Source organism: Sinohyriopsis cumingii, chromosome 9 (genome assembly GCF_028554795.1).
Source record: "Sinohyriopsis cumingii isolate HCF-2022 chromosome 9, ASM2855479v2, whole genome shotgun sequence".
NCBI lineage: Eukaryota > Metazoa > Mollusca > Bivalvia > Unionida > Unionidae > Sinohyriopsis > Sinohyriopsis cumingii.
In genome coordinates, this window is record NC_142969.1 from 54,417,568 (window position 1) to 54,432,468 (window position 14,901).

Below are 14,901 nucleotides of genomic sequence, written 5' to 3' on the forward strand. Positions count from 1 at the left end.
TCCACCATTATACTGTTACCAGCGATCCACCACACAATTATATAGCCTGTGACAATGATATGTGCTTTACGTCGGTTGGAGTCTCCTGGTAATATCGTTTTTGTATGTATCAAGGATATCTTATGTCTAAATAAAAGAATGACATACAATACGTTTTGACAGGTTTTGTATTATCTGTCTGCATAGGTGACCAATATACATCTTGGATGTAGTTAATATTCACTTATTAAACTAAGATATGTTTAGTTCTGTTTGTTTGGTTTTGACTAGGTTTAATCGAGTTTTGACAGTAATATTGAGGTCACGTGTGACTTAAGCTAAGTGTGATTGTTATTCTGCACGTGAGTGTGTATTTTGATAGTCATGATCGTTACTATTATACTATTTTAATGACATGAAGTTTTAGCACTGGTCATGGACCAAAAGAGCTTATGGGATGGTCCATCGTCTGACGACAGTCACCGTCTGTTACCACAATTGCGTAGTTATCTTTGCTCTGTCTAAACCGCTTGGAGGATTGCCACGAAACGTTACACGTACGTTCATCCCGTGGTAAGATTGATCCTAGACGAAAAGGGTGCCGATCTGATTTTCAATATGACCAATACGGCAGAGATCTTAAAGATATTTTTATCGTACCTCCTCCTGTATGGATGGACATAACAACAGAGAGTATTTACCAAAAGACTTCTTATAAGTCCTAAATGAAAACGGTGCTGATATGGAATCCAATATAGCCGCCACAATGGCCAGATTGAAAATCGTGTAACAGCTACGTCTGCATGGATAGTCATATGAACATGGGATTTGCACAATAAAGGATTTGTATTGTCACGAGTCTCCTACGGTATTATTTCTAACCCCGTAGAAGGACGGACAATTTAAATTTAAATAGCTCCGAGCCCTCAGTCAGCAATGCCGACGGTGTAGGTGTATAAAAGACTCAAAGTGAAAGGTATAACAATTTAATAAAATATCAACGTATTGTAATATTTCATCGACAATTTCCCAACCGTGATTCTTCGACAAATACAAACGATGACCTAATCACAGTTGCCAAATTACTATTTTCATATGAAGTCTTAAGATAGTGTATTTCTCTTCGGTGTTGATTCTATTACTCATCTGTCCGCTTCTCGTTTCTCTCCTTTGGTACTTCCGTTGCCCTCGAGTCCGTGCTCTCCTTACATTTCCAGAACTCTCTCCCACGCTTCCTTCCCGGTACTACGCCTCCACCCAAACTGCTTGGGTCACATTAGACCTCCCACGTCTTCCAACCGTATCTTACTTCTCTCCGGTCCTTGGATGTCGCCTCTCGCTCCCACCTTAAAAGCTTCCTGTAGAATTAGAAGGGCCGTATAATCTGATATCCTTGCTCTAATCTCAGGAGAATTAATCACGTTCTCACAGGCATGTCATCAGAATAATGGCGAATAAATTATCAGGTCAACTCACACACACATCTAAATAGTCCATACACGCTTGGTTCTACGATAACTGTGCTATAACAATATTATCAACTACTTCTGATACATGCAGACACATCCCTATTTGTTAAGTTCTCAAGACAGTAAACTCTAATCATCTTTAACAATCATACGCATTTCCTACCGTACGAATTACAAAAGACTCAAACAAATTTACAAATACCCAATTATATGTGCACATGTCCAATAATGACGATTCTCTCTGTCTGTCTCTCTCTCTCTCACATACACACACAATTCACTATTAAATTCCATTATGCATTACTATGCAACATTGCAACATAGTAAATTACACAATCCAACAATCTTCATAAATTAATCTTGCATGTTAATAATTTTAGCTATACATTCCATTTCGAATAAATAAAATGTGCATAATAATGCACCAATCTTACAACCCTAGTTAGGAGAGTAAGGCAAATTAGGGCGAATATGTTACCTCATAAGCCTTTTGTTTTAAATCCAAACTAGAATACCACAAGAATTAATTCCCGCCCCTTTACAAGTGCACAACTTATGCTCTCGGAGTACACACATTTAATGGCTCTCAACTTTGTTGCAATATTCTACTTACTAGATTTACATATGTACTAATTTATCAAAATGACTGTAGCCGAAATAGCGTCTTGATTGCGCAGGAAACTCCGCCCTACATTTGAATCTCTCGGTTCTGATTGGCTACAGCCCGGTCTCTTTGAAAACTGCCCTGGGGTAATTTCTCACTTACCTGTCGCTCTGATTTCCATGTCTTGACACCGCTGATTGCAAACAAACAAATGCATCTCTACTCGGAAGTAGAATTCTTGTTAAATTTAATCGTGAACAGGTCGTTGCGTAATGTTACACAACAGACAATCAGTTTCTTTGTTAAGAATCGGATCTATAGTCGTAACCTTACGTGATACGTATGAACATATCCATGTGCTCTCACTATGAAGTAACTATAAGAAAATATGTGTATACATGAAGGCTGGACATCAGCAAATTTTCCCCACAACGTGACACTTATGATGTGTAACTGGCCATTAAAAAAAATGATGCCTACCTGAAGTGCAATATGGCCGCTTTGGCAGCCATCTTGAAAATCCTATTATTACGATTCCTCCTGAACAGAAAGATTCATTATTATGATGTAAAGTTGTTAAATGAACATGTTGCCGATCTGACATCAAATATGTCCGTCACACAAAGCAGTGTTCTTGAAAAATTTGTTATCGCAATTCTTCCTGAACAGAAAAAATATATTGACGTGAGATTTTCATCAAGCGACTTCTTATGATGTACATGTACAGCTGATCCTAAATGAACGTGGTTCAGATGTGACATCCAATATCGATGCCACACGTCGACCATCCTGAAAATATTGTATTTGCTCCTTCTCTTGAATTGATGGAAATATCACAATGAAATGTTCACTACAAAGACTGTTTTTAATGTTAATCTGATTTCAAATGAAAAGTATACTAATATGATGTCCAATACGGTCGCCACCGCAGCCATCTTGAAAATCTTGTAATCGTTATATGTCCTGAATTGATGATCGTATCAGTAGGGATTTGCATTAAAAGATCTCTCGTGATGTCTAGTCGTCCCTTCCTGAACATAACGCCGATCTGAGTTCAAACATGGCTGCCTTGGCAGCCATCGTAAATATCTCCGTATAGTAATACATCCTGAACATAAATTTATATTGACGTGAGCTTTTCACCGAAAGCCTTCTTATGAATCAATGTAGCGCTTAAAATAGCATGATGCCGATGTGACTCCTAATATGGCCGTCACACAGATGCCATCTTGAAAACCTTTTTATTGCTCATCTCCTGCATGGAATTTCGTGCCAAAATGAGCTATTCACCAAAAGACTTCTTATAATGTCTACCTTGACCCTAAATGAAAATGGTGCTGAAATGGATCATATATGGCTGCGACGGTGGCCAGCTTAAAATATTTATTATCATCACTTCTCCTGAATGAAATCACGTTGGATGATGATCATGGGTTTTTGCCAAAAAGACTTTGCTGTGTCCTAAATAAAAATGGAGACAATCTAACATACAATTTGTCGACCGCAGCTGCTTATTCGAAAATCTTAACACTGATGAATATCAGAGACAGTTACAACATTCAGCAGTTGAAAGGAAAAAATGGTCTTATTTTGAATTCATGGAAATTCTTTTCGCATTTAATGCGTCAGTCGCTGTTTACAATTTGGGCATTTACATTTTTTTTAACCACGTGTACTCTTTTTTTTTCGGCAATTACATTCATCAGTCATCTAATGTAGATAATGAGAGAAAGAAAAAGTAAGGAAGGACGGCGATAAAGAAATAAAGAATATACCAGTTCTAGTTTATTATTATCTGTGAGACTAATTTCGGGCATAATCACTGGTTTCTCAAATTAAAATGTTCAACAGGCAATAAACATGTGTACATGCAGATCCGGATTCTTATATTTCAAAAGGGATGATTAATTTAGAGTACCCGGATGCAGTATATAGTTATAATACATACCGTATATTGTGAAGTTTTGTCGGTTTGAATCTTACAATATTCCATTTAAGAACTAAATACAGTAATTTCATTCCATAACTAAAGTGGTGAAATTCACAAAGCTTTGCTTTCCTGAAATATGCAGTTTACTTTACGTTTGAAGTGAAAGGCAAACTAAATTTCAGAAAAGAACAAAAGCGACCAAAATAAATAAATAATAATAATAAAAAATAATAATAATAATAAAAAAAAGGAGATTCGAGTTTCATATATGCTTTTTCCGTGACATGATGGTCGTTTATTTGATAGACAGTTATTAATAGTACATTCTCGTAAAGTACACATGCCCAAGCGGGAGGGATATAACTATGCTCATAAAGACACACAAACTTAATAAACTTTAATTCTAAATACCGCCTGTCATTCAAAATAGGAGTTGTATAGTCCATAGACCAACATTGTATAAATTTTAATTCAGAACTGTCTAGTCTCTCTAGATTCAGCGATAGATACCCTATATTTCAGAGAGGCTCATGCGAAAGAAAGAAAAACAGACAAAAATGTTCATATTTGACAATGTTTTAAACTTTTCAACCACATGAGGATTGAAAACAAGATGGCCGCTATCGCTTAACCGGCTTGAAGCAGCTATTCCGTTTTTTTAGTGCCGTTTTCATGATATTTGTGCTTTTTGCCTGTTTTCATCTTCGTTATTGTGTTTATTATGTATTGGCTGTTAAATTCGTATGTGTTTCTTCATCTCCTTGTTTTGGAAACGAGAATAATTAAACATTTTCTCAGCCGTCTTGCTCTACTGTTTTTAAACAAACCGCCATCACGTGATACTCGCCATCCACACTACATTGTGCTCTAGACTAAACGAACTGGGACTACATTCATCATTACCTAAATGTAAACAGAAGCGAAAAAAGAAACGTTGTTCCAAAGCTTGCCGGCGTAGAACAGGAAGAAGACTCCCAGTTATCTCCCTTATTTCGGCACAACCATTTAAAAACATTTCGACCGTTAATTTAGATAACCTAATTCAAATCCCTACTAATTTGTGAACCTTTGTGTCAACTATCCAAGAAATACCTCTGCGCATTGCATTATTCAATGCCCAGTCAGTAGGACCACCGGAAAAACGCACAGAAATAGTTAATTTTATCAACGACCAGAATGTTGACATATTTTTCTTGACAGAAACATGGCTAAACACATCAGGCGATGAGCCCAAGTGTGCGGATCTAACACCCACTGGTTACTCCATCAAGTCGTTCCTCCGTAATTCTCGCGGAGGTGGAACTGCTGTCATCACAAAGAACTCCATGATACAACGTCTTAACTACACCACAACATTCAATTTCGACCACACATCGTTTGAACTAGTCCAAACCACACTCACACTGGAGCAAAGAAAAAAAAAACAAGCTTGCTGACTCTCTTTTTGGAGCAGTTTCCGAGTCTCCTGGACTATGGAAATTCGATAGGTGGCAACCTAATTATTCTTGGAGATTTCAAGTTTCACTTTGACTGTCCCGGAAACTCAAATACATCAAAACTCATAGATTCCATTAATGTTTTCAACCTAAAACAGTCAGTTAACCAACCTACCCATAAACTTGGCCACATTTTAGACTGGATTCTTCATAGACCTGATGATAACATTCTACGGTCCTCCCTGGTATCCCATGACCTTGCATCAGATCACCTCTGCATTATATGCCATCTTGACGTATCAGTCCCTAACCCTCCACCTTTGTCTGCTACTAAGAGACACCTCCGTATGATAAATAGAACCAAACTAATGCACGACATCCAAGCTAACCTAACAACTTGGTTACCTCCTAGCGCAGAACAACTCGATAACTGTCTGCGTTCATTGCTTGACAAACATATCCCAGCTACCAAGTGCAGGGTATCAATTCAAACGTGTTCTCCATGGTATAGCAGTGTTAGGGACCAGCTTCGCACTGCTAAAAGAGACCGTCGCAAAGCTGAGAGGCTCTGGCTTTCCACCAGACTCACTATTCATAAGCAAATCTATGAAGTCGCTAAGAAGAATGTCACAAATATAGTTCATGCAGGAAAATCAGCCCACTACACTACTAAGGGTATGGAAAGTTCCAGCTGCAAAGAACTCTTCGAGATTACTAACAAGCTAATGTCAAGGAACAAATCTACACCACTTCCAATACCTTCTCTCCAGTTGACCTTCCGGACATGTTTGCAAATTTCTTCCGTGACAAAGTACAAACCATTAGAGATAAGCTTGACACCACAATTTCAATTGACTCCTCGTCACCATACAGTTGGGATACAGAATTTAAGCGGCAAGCATTAGCAGCATTTGAACCTGTCTCTATGGATTTCGTACGTACAATTGTGATGAAAATTGTGATGAAGAGTGCACCAAAGTCATGTGAACTTGATCCAATTCCAACATCACTGCTGCTTGAGTGCTTAGATCCATTATTGCCTTCACTAACTGATGTTATTAATACCTCTCTCTCATCCGGGGAATTCCCATCATTTTTCAAAACTGCCATTGTAAAGCCTCTGCTGAAGAAACCAACATTAGACCATAACGTGTTAAAGAACTACCGCCCAGTTTCTAATCTCCCATTCATATAAAAAATCTTTGAAAAGTTTGTTCTATCCCAGCTTGTATCTCATCTAAATTCAAAGTCATTTTAGCAATGTACAATCTGCATATCGCCTTTGCCACAGTACTGAAACTACTCTTCTAAAAGTAGTTAATGACATTCTCTCTGCGTTGGATAGCGGAAAGATTACAGTCCTCACCCTCCTTGATTTGTCTGCAGCATTTGACACAATAGACCATGATATATTACTTCACCGTCTCCAGCATGTATTTGGCTTTCATGATACAGCCTTACTGTGGTTCAAGTCCTACTTGGTCAACAGGACACAAATTGTATCTGCAAATGGAATACACTCCAGCCCAGTTGATCTATGTTGTGGTGTTCCACAGGGGTCTGTTCTTGGACCTGTTCTCTTCATTCTGTACACTCAGTCGCTCTCAAGTGTCATAGATCATCATCCAGTGTCTCACCAATTGTAGGCTGATGACACACAAATATTCAAATGTAGCCACCCAACTGAAGTTGATGCTACCATCCAAGGTGTAGAGAGGTGTATTTCTGATGTGAAATCATGGATGAGATGTAACAAGCTGCAGATGAATGATGATAAAACTGAGGCCATTCTGATCACAATACAAAGACTTTCTCATTCACATCCTTTACCTCAAACAATAAATATCAGCAACGCCAACATTAAATTCACACAATCAGTATGAAACCTAGGTGTTACTCTGGACAGTACTCTCACACTGCACCAACATGTCATGAACATATGCAAGGCTGCATATCTTGAGCTGAGACGCATCAGCTCAATTCGCAAATATCTTTCAGTTGATGCCACTAAAACACTTACACTTGTGTGTTCATTAGTACTTTCAAGACTGGACTATTGTAACTCAATTCTGTCTGGTTCATCTCAATATCTACTCCAAAAACTTCAAAAAGTTCAAAACACAGCTGCTCGGATCATACTTAGAGTACCATGATCAGAGCACGCCTCCACGATGCTCTGTACCCTACACTGGCTATCCATTCGATCCAGAATCCAACACAAAATTTGTTCTCTGTGCTACGTTTCACTGTCGGACTCTAGTCCAACATACCTATCTGACCTCACCCATGTGTACACACCAGCAAGATAATTACGCTCCTCTTGTGTCAATCGTATACTCATTATTCCCACTATGAAAACAAAGTCATATGGACAGCGTTCTTTTGCATACCAGGGCCCAGCAACGTGGAATGAATTGCCCACTGAACTTAGACACAAAGACACAGTGATCACATTCAAAAGGGCTCTCAAAACTCACTTATTTCGATTGCAAGAACAAACTTAAAGACCTAATAATGTTTCCTACCTGAAATATTCTCAGCAGGTTCTTTATTTTTTAATGTTTTTCTAATTTCATGGTGTTTGTTTTTGTAATAATTTTATTATATGTTTTTTTATCTTATAGGTGTTGTCTAATGTTGTAAAGCGCTTAGAGCTTCTAAAGATTAGTCGCTATACAAAGTTCTCATTATTATTATTATTATTATTATTATACACAAATAAAATAGAGTGAGCTAACCTGAAGCTTTCATCCTCATGCCAAGGACATCATCAGCGGAGTGATTTAATCTCTACTGATCGTTAATCCAGCTCGATGGAATGGTGAGCGATGTTAATAGATAGTCCCAGATATGCAGCAGGTATATGCAAAAAATGTATTTCCGAAAATCACGGTCTTTCGAATAATAATAATAATAATAATAATAATGTTAATACTGTTGCTGTTATTTAACAAGGATAACGTATTTAGTCATGAAATACCAATCCGCCATCTTGTACTTAATTGTTTTAACAGGACATGCTTTTTATATATAAAAAGTCACTTAAACAAGTTTAGGACACACGGCACTAAATGTATGGAAAAATGGTAACCATTCTGGAAATGGGTGGAGATAAAATAGAGTATATATGGGTTTGGCTGGCCAGGATTGGTTAATAATACATGTTATTTTTAGGAAAAAGAATCTTTTGAGAGCTTATCCTAGTTACAACTAAAAAAATAGAGACATTGTTATATTGATGGAATTTCAGTCCTTTAACAGTCTTGAGTTTAGAACAATCATTATTGAAATTAGCACCTGACTCTTTGGTGCGGAATTGAAAGCACATGTTTCAAACACATGTAGGTCCAGAAAATGCCGCGGCTCATTATCCTTTTCTCTACACAGAAGCTGACATCCAGGTTTCGTCTATACTGATAAATATAGGTTTGATCATGAACACACAGCAATTTGAAGTTATTGAATTTTGAATATAATGGAGTTGGCATTGGTTTACTATGGGAACTGTATTAGTACCTCGAGTTCTTTAGGCTCGAACATGCTCTCACACAGATTCGAAATGGATATGTTACGATTGCTACGAAAGCAAAGCTTTGCCAGTTAATGATTTTGAAGTGTGTCGAGGGGGAGGAGAGGGGTCAGTCAAACCCGACCACTTTTATTTCTTTAATAATACGCTCTTCACTGTCATATAAAAATTAATGTGTGACACATTCAAAAAGTGAAAACTGAGAAATGTTTAAAATGAATATAATAAATACATTGACGACGGACGGTTTTCCAACTAAATGACTGGAAGAAAACTTGTAAGAGTCATTAAATTTCAAATCAAAACGCAATGGTAAATAAAGGCACGGTTCTCCTGACTGGTGCCAACTTTGTAAGAGTAGACATAGTTAAAGACTGAGCAGCATTCATTGCATGTAAGGATCAAACCAGGAGTGTTTTAACTTTGACTTTGATTGAGCACTCTTTGCTACCCTGAAAACAGAAGAAAATTTTAAAATTCTGTTAGGGATCGTATTCGTTTTATTTATAAAAAATACACATTTATATCGATGTCGTTTTACGGAGACTTTTAAGTCAATGAACTAAGGGAGGTAATTCAAGTCATACAATGCAGTGTCTTGACAGGCTGACAGTCGTAATTATCTCTTTCAACCAGAGCTTCGGCGTAGTTCTGTGAGACAGTCTTATGATGTGGTAAAATTAGTCTCCTTTAATAGCTGACAACTGTGTGACACTGTGAGTGATACCGCTCGTAACTAGCATTCTCTGTCTTAGTTAAGGTATGGAATCTCCGTACGTTTTCCCCAGATATGTTTCACACATATTAGTCTGGTCACTGCTTTGTATACTGCAGTCAGATACACGAGTAACTAATGGACACACGGTACTGATGGTATGGAAAAATGGGAACCAGCTTGGAAATGGGTAACGAGTTAGGCTGACCATGACTGGTTAATAATGTAAGATAAATCTTTTGAGGTCTCACTGGACAGTTTATCTGGTAATTTTCATCCGACAATGACCAATTACAGAAAAATGAGAATAATTTTACACTGAAGATACAAATAAAAACAAACTAATGATTTTTGTAGAAAGCATACATGTGAGATTATGACTGCAGTAATCAGGTTAATTCCTGATGCACATGGTGATTTTTATACTGAACCAACATTGCCACCAACCCCATAATTTTACATTCATTTTTGACACGAAATAGCTATTTTGAATATTTTTCCGTGAAAAGGCAGCTAAAAGAATCAGTATGTGCCTTATGCATGAATAAAGTTCACTAGTACTATAATAAATAAGCATAGTTTTCATCACCCCTCAACCATCTAGATTTTTAGATATTTACCTCTGTAGCAGACACACATAAATACGTAAGCCAAGTCGGCAGCTCATTTGCAGTCCAAGTTACGCATTTGATCTCCAGTGCTCATCTAACTGTGACAGGCAGTCACCAACAAGCCAACCTATTTCCAAGCCTAACTCAAAGTAAATCTAAACCATGTTATATATTTAGCTTATGTGTGAATTTATAAATGCTAGGCTTGTGATAATTAGGTTCATGCCTTCTACCTTAAAAATTAGAGGGGTGGCAAAAAACGAAACTATCCAGTGAGACATGAGAGCTTACCCTAGCTGTAAGTGGAAAAAATAGAGACATTGTTTTATTGATGAAATTTTAGTCCTTTAACAGTCTTGAGTTTGGAACACTCATTACTAAAATTAGCACCGGACTCTTTGGGGCGGAATCGAAAGCACATGTTACAAACACATGCAGATCCAGAAAATGCCGCTGCTCATATCCTTTCCTCTAAACAGAAGCTGACATCCAGGTTTCATCTATACTGATAAATATTGGTTTGATCATGAGCATTCAGAAATGTAAAGTTATTGAATTTTTAATACCATGCTGCTTGCATAGATCTACTGTGGGAACTGAATTAGTACCACTAGTCCTTATGTCTGGAACTTTTCATTGCAATATGTCCCTTATGGACTTCCATTGCACTCACTTTTTAAAGGCAATATTGTTACGTGTTTAGGCTCTCGTGAACGGTAACAAGAAAAAGGTGAAGACAACAAGCTTTGTAAAAAGTTAACAAACAATTTATTTCCCTAGAAAAAAAACTTAAAATAGAGAAAAAGAACTTAGGGTTTTAAGAATTAAATCCAAAATTAATCCAAGAATAATCCGAGAATAAAAAATTAAAAGTCCTAGTAATAAAATGTTCTAATTAATTCGAGTTATAGTCCCGACGAAAATCCAAAATGGAAGGCAATGACGTATACTGTAGTCAGTATAGTACTGAAGTGTCAACACTTCTTTGTTGACACTTCAGTACTATACTGACTACAGCATACGTCACATCAAATAATATTGCTGCTTTGAATTCCCAATAAAGTTATAATAAATGTCTTTGTTCAATAATTCTGTATGAGCACTTAAATGTTTCCAGGGAAAAGAATTAATAATTACATAAAATAGAATTTCAAGTCAAACTGGTCACAAAAAAAACAACAAAAAAAACAACAAACAACACCTTAATGTCTAAGTGTTTATAAGCACAACTAAAATTAATTTTTCAAAACATCACTATTAAATCTGGCTACTGCGTAAATCAGATGCCCAGCCGCAGAGAGAGCGAAAATACCTTTTGCTGAAACGTCATTTGCTTAAAATAAAAGCTTCCTACGAAATGAAAAAGAATAAGGTCACTAACGCTAAACCAAAGCCTTTAACTTTACCGAGAGTTTCTCTAACTGGGTTAGTTTATTTTGTTACTTTGTCTTTGTTGTTTGTGTTTTTTTCTAAATTTGTATACAGGTTGTCGTTTACCCACTGGACGTTTCATGGAGGTCTTGCTCTCTCTCTGCTGCTATACTTAGATCATTATTATATTAATAATGGCACCGGGTACGGAATCTTATGCAGCTAGATTAGCTAGAGAAAGATTAGAAGCGATTAAGAAATTTCTTCCTGTTCGTGATGCTTTTAGACAAAAACTTCAAGAACGCCAAGAATCACAAGCAGAATATGCGGAAGGCACAACAAACTTATTTAAACCCATTACAAAGGTTACTGAAAGAGTCGCAGAAGCAAATGAAGGTCTTCGCCCAACGTTAGAGCAGACCGCTGAAGATACTAGAAAAATAGCAGAAACAACTATATAAAAAAAAGATTTTACGAGATCTTCCAACTGAAATAGCAGCTGCTCAGCCACCCCACGCAGATGAAGAAATACTTGAAGGTATTGGTGAAATAAACAAAAGTTCTTACACCAAAGCCAAAACTAGAAGAAGTAGAACCAGAAGAAGAACAGGTTAAGATGCTTGAAAAATGTAATGATATGGCTATGACGGCAATAGAAAATAAAATGGATTTACCTAAACTTGATTCGTTTGCGGCTTCAAGTTATAATTATAGAGATAGATAGTTAAAACCTGAGTATAACAAACCTATAAGTAAAGATACCTGGTATAAATGGATATATCGCACAAATTTAAAAAAGATCGAATCTCAAATGATGATGTTACATATATAACGTATTTAGATGAAGTAAATAAATATAATTTAGGTGCTCATTTTTTCCGACGACAACCTCCCCATCAAAAACCTTTTTTTCGACTTCCTCCACCGCAGCAACAAATAAAACGACAACACAAACAGTCAGAAATAATTGATATTAAAAATAACTTTAGGTTCAAAGGTTTAAACAGTATGGTGAATTCCGGATACGATGAAGTAGTAAACATCGCCGCACGTGGTTAACGTCAAACAGGAAAATATGCAAAACCTAGATATGTTCACTCCTGGACAAATGTTAATAAACCTACCAAAGATGATGACCTGCATTATCGTTAATTTAAACATGATGTAGAACTAGAAAGGAAACGAGAAGAAGAATCTTCCGGTGCTACTGGAAGTGGTTTTTACTCAACTACTCAAGGAAGTGGTCTTATTGCTTTTCCTAACAATATTCTTTCTGACGTAGATAGAGTAGAAGGTCTGACTGGAGGAAAACGTGCTGGAAATAATTCGCCTGAAATCATTAATGAAATATCTGATATTTGTCGAAGATTATTTACAGTTGGTATTATGGATATCAATGTTTATCGTTCTCTCATTTATAAAATTGATGATGATTATCACTGTGAATAGATAAATAAATTATAAATACAATGATTATACATCATGCTCAACGTGGATCTGTAATGATCAGGGTACTAAACTCACCATTACCAACGTACAAAGCGATTTACGGAGATGGACTTGGTGATGTTGTTCAGGGTCATTTTAGAAGTATAGCCCCAAAAGAAATACCAATTGTAAAACAACTAGGAATGAAGGCTATTGAGGTTGTTCGTGAAAAAATTCCTAGCGCTATTGGTAATCTTGCCGGTAAAGCGTTCTCGACAATTAAGGATAGACTAGCACGGTTAATTAGGCGAAACCCTCATCAGGTAAAATTACCCAGCACTGGAGTTATGCCTGCAAATGTCAGTAAAATAATAATTCAAGTCGCAAACAAAAAACTATCAGAGTTGGCTGGTGAAGCAGAAAAAATATAAATACAAGTCTGATAGCAGGAAGTGGTCTTCGTTCTAGACGATAATGAATGTAATGCAATGTTTAAACGTATAGCCGATCTAGCGTTCGATATGGATGCACTGGTTCTTAAAGATGAATCGATACGTGATTATCAATTTTATTCTTATGAAGCACGATAACCAAATCAGCGTGGAAGAATCGAATTACAAGTTCAAGATACAAGTAGATATTTCTTACCCGCTGAAGGATTTATTGAAGTAGAAAGAGAACCTGTGACAGACGTCGTCGCTAATACTGAATATGCAGCTGATGTCAGAGTTGGTTTTGTTAATAATGACACCATGGCGTTATTCAGAAGTGCTGTATACACGATTGATGGAAGAGAAATTGAAACAATTCAGGATAATGTTGACGTTGATACAACGATATAAGATCTAGCAAGATATTCCGATGATTATACAAGATCAGCTGGTCTGTCAATGATGTTTACCAAGGATAATGCTGACCACCCTGATGACAGACCGTATCATATAAGGCGACTAAGAAACGATGACAACACTGCTGATGCTGCTGTGTGACCGGTGGTTCATGGTGCTAAACCAGATTACAATTTAGGTTTTGGAGTACGTCAATTAATGTTAAAAAGTGTTCGTAAATGATTTTCATGTGCAATTCCACTGTCCCACATCTTTGGATTTTGCAGAAATGTTAGAAAGGTTATTTTCGGAGTCAAACATACAATTGTACTTGTAAGAAAGGGTGTTGATAATGATGCCACTTGGCGTGATGGTGGTGCTGCTGGTAAAGTAATATTATTTAAGCTTTCGGTGTGGATGCCGGTAATGACCCAATTGCTCGCTGAAGAACAAAAGTTACTTTCTTTGATGGATTCAGGTGGTAAATCATTGTTATCATGGTTGACAGTAACTACAGATAGTGTTCAGAGTGCTGTCGATGGTATATTTACATGGCACATAGCATCACAGCAAAGTGTTTCTGCACCAAAGCATATTATCGTTGCTCTTCAAAATGTTGCACGATTAAACTCGCAAGAATGTAGTCAATGATATTTGATAAACTTGGTGTTTCTGAAGTCTCTTTAAGAATAAATGGACATCAAGAACCATCCGAAGATATATTAATAAATTTTGATCAAAATTATGTAGCGCGTGCATATCATAGGTGGTGGTGGTAATTACAGAGCGATTGCAGTTATTCTTTCAGATAAATCAATGTTACTTGAAGGTGCTGGTGGACGAATGCGAGTTGTATATTTGATGGTATATTTACAGATGATGGAACTCCCGATTGGCAAGTTGTTTTATTCCTACAAGTAGTTATCAAATCATCGAACAAATCAATGATGAATTTCAGCGCAGAATCAAATCTGTAATGGGAAAAGAAGCAAAAATAGCTAT

General features: G+C 36.9%; 1 long non-coding RNA gene across 1 annotated transcript in view; it reads right to left on the minus strand.

Moving 5' to 3' along the window:
• Positions 1 to 951: 951 nt before the first annotated feature.
• The window catches only part of LOC149791839 (uncharacterized), a 91,842-nt gene continuing 77,892 nt past the window's right edge, over positions 952 to 14,901 (minus strand). Inside the window, exon 2 of the long non-coding RNA XR_016423215.1 lies at positions 952 to 1,337. This is a non-coding gene — a long non-coding RNA (uncharacterized LOC149791839). The remainder of the gene's footprint in view (positions 1,338 to 14,901) is intronic.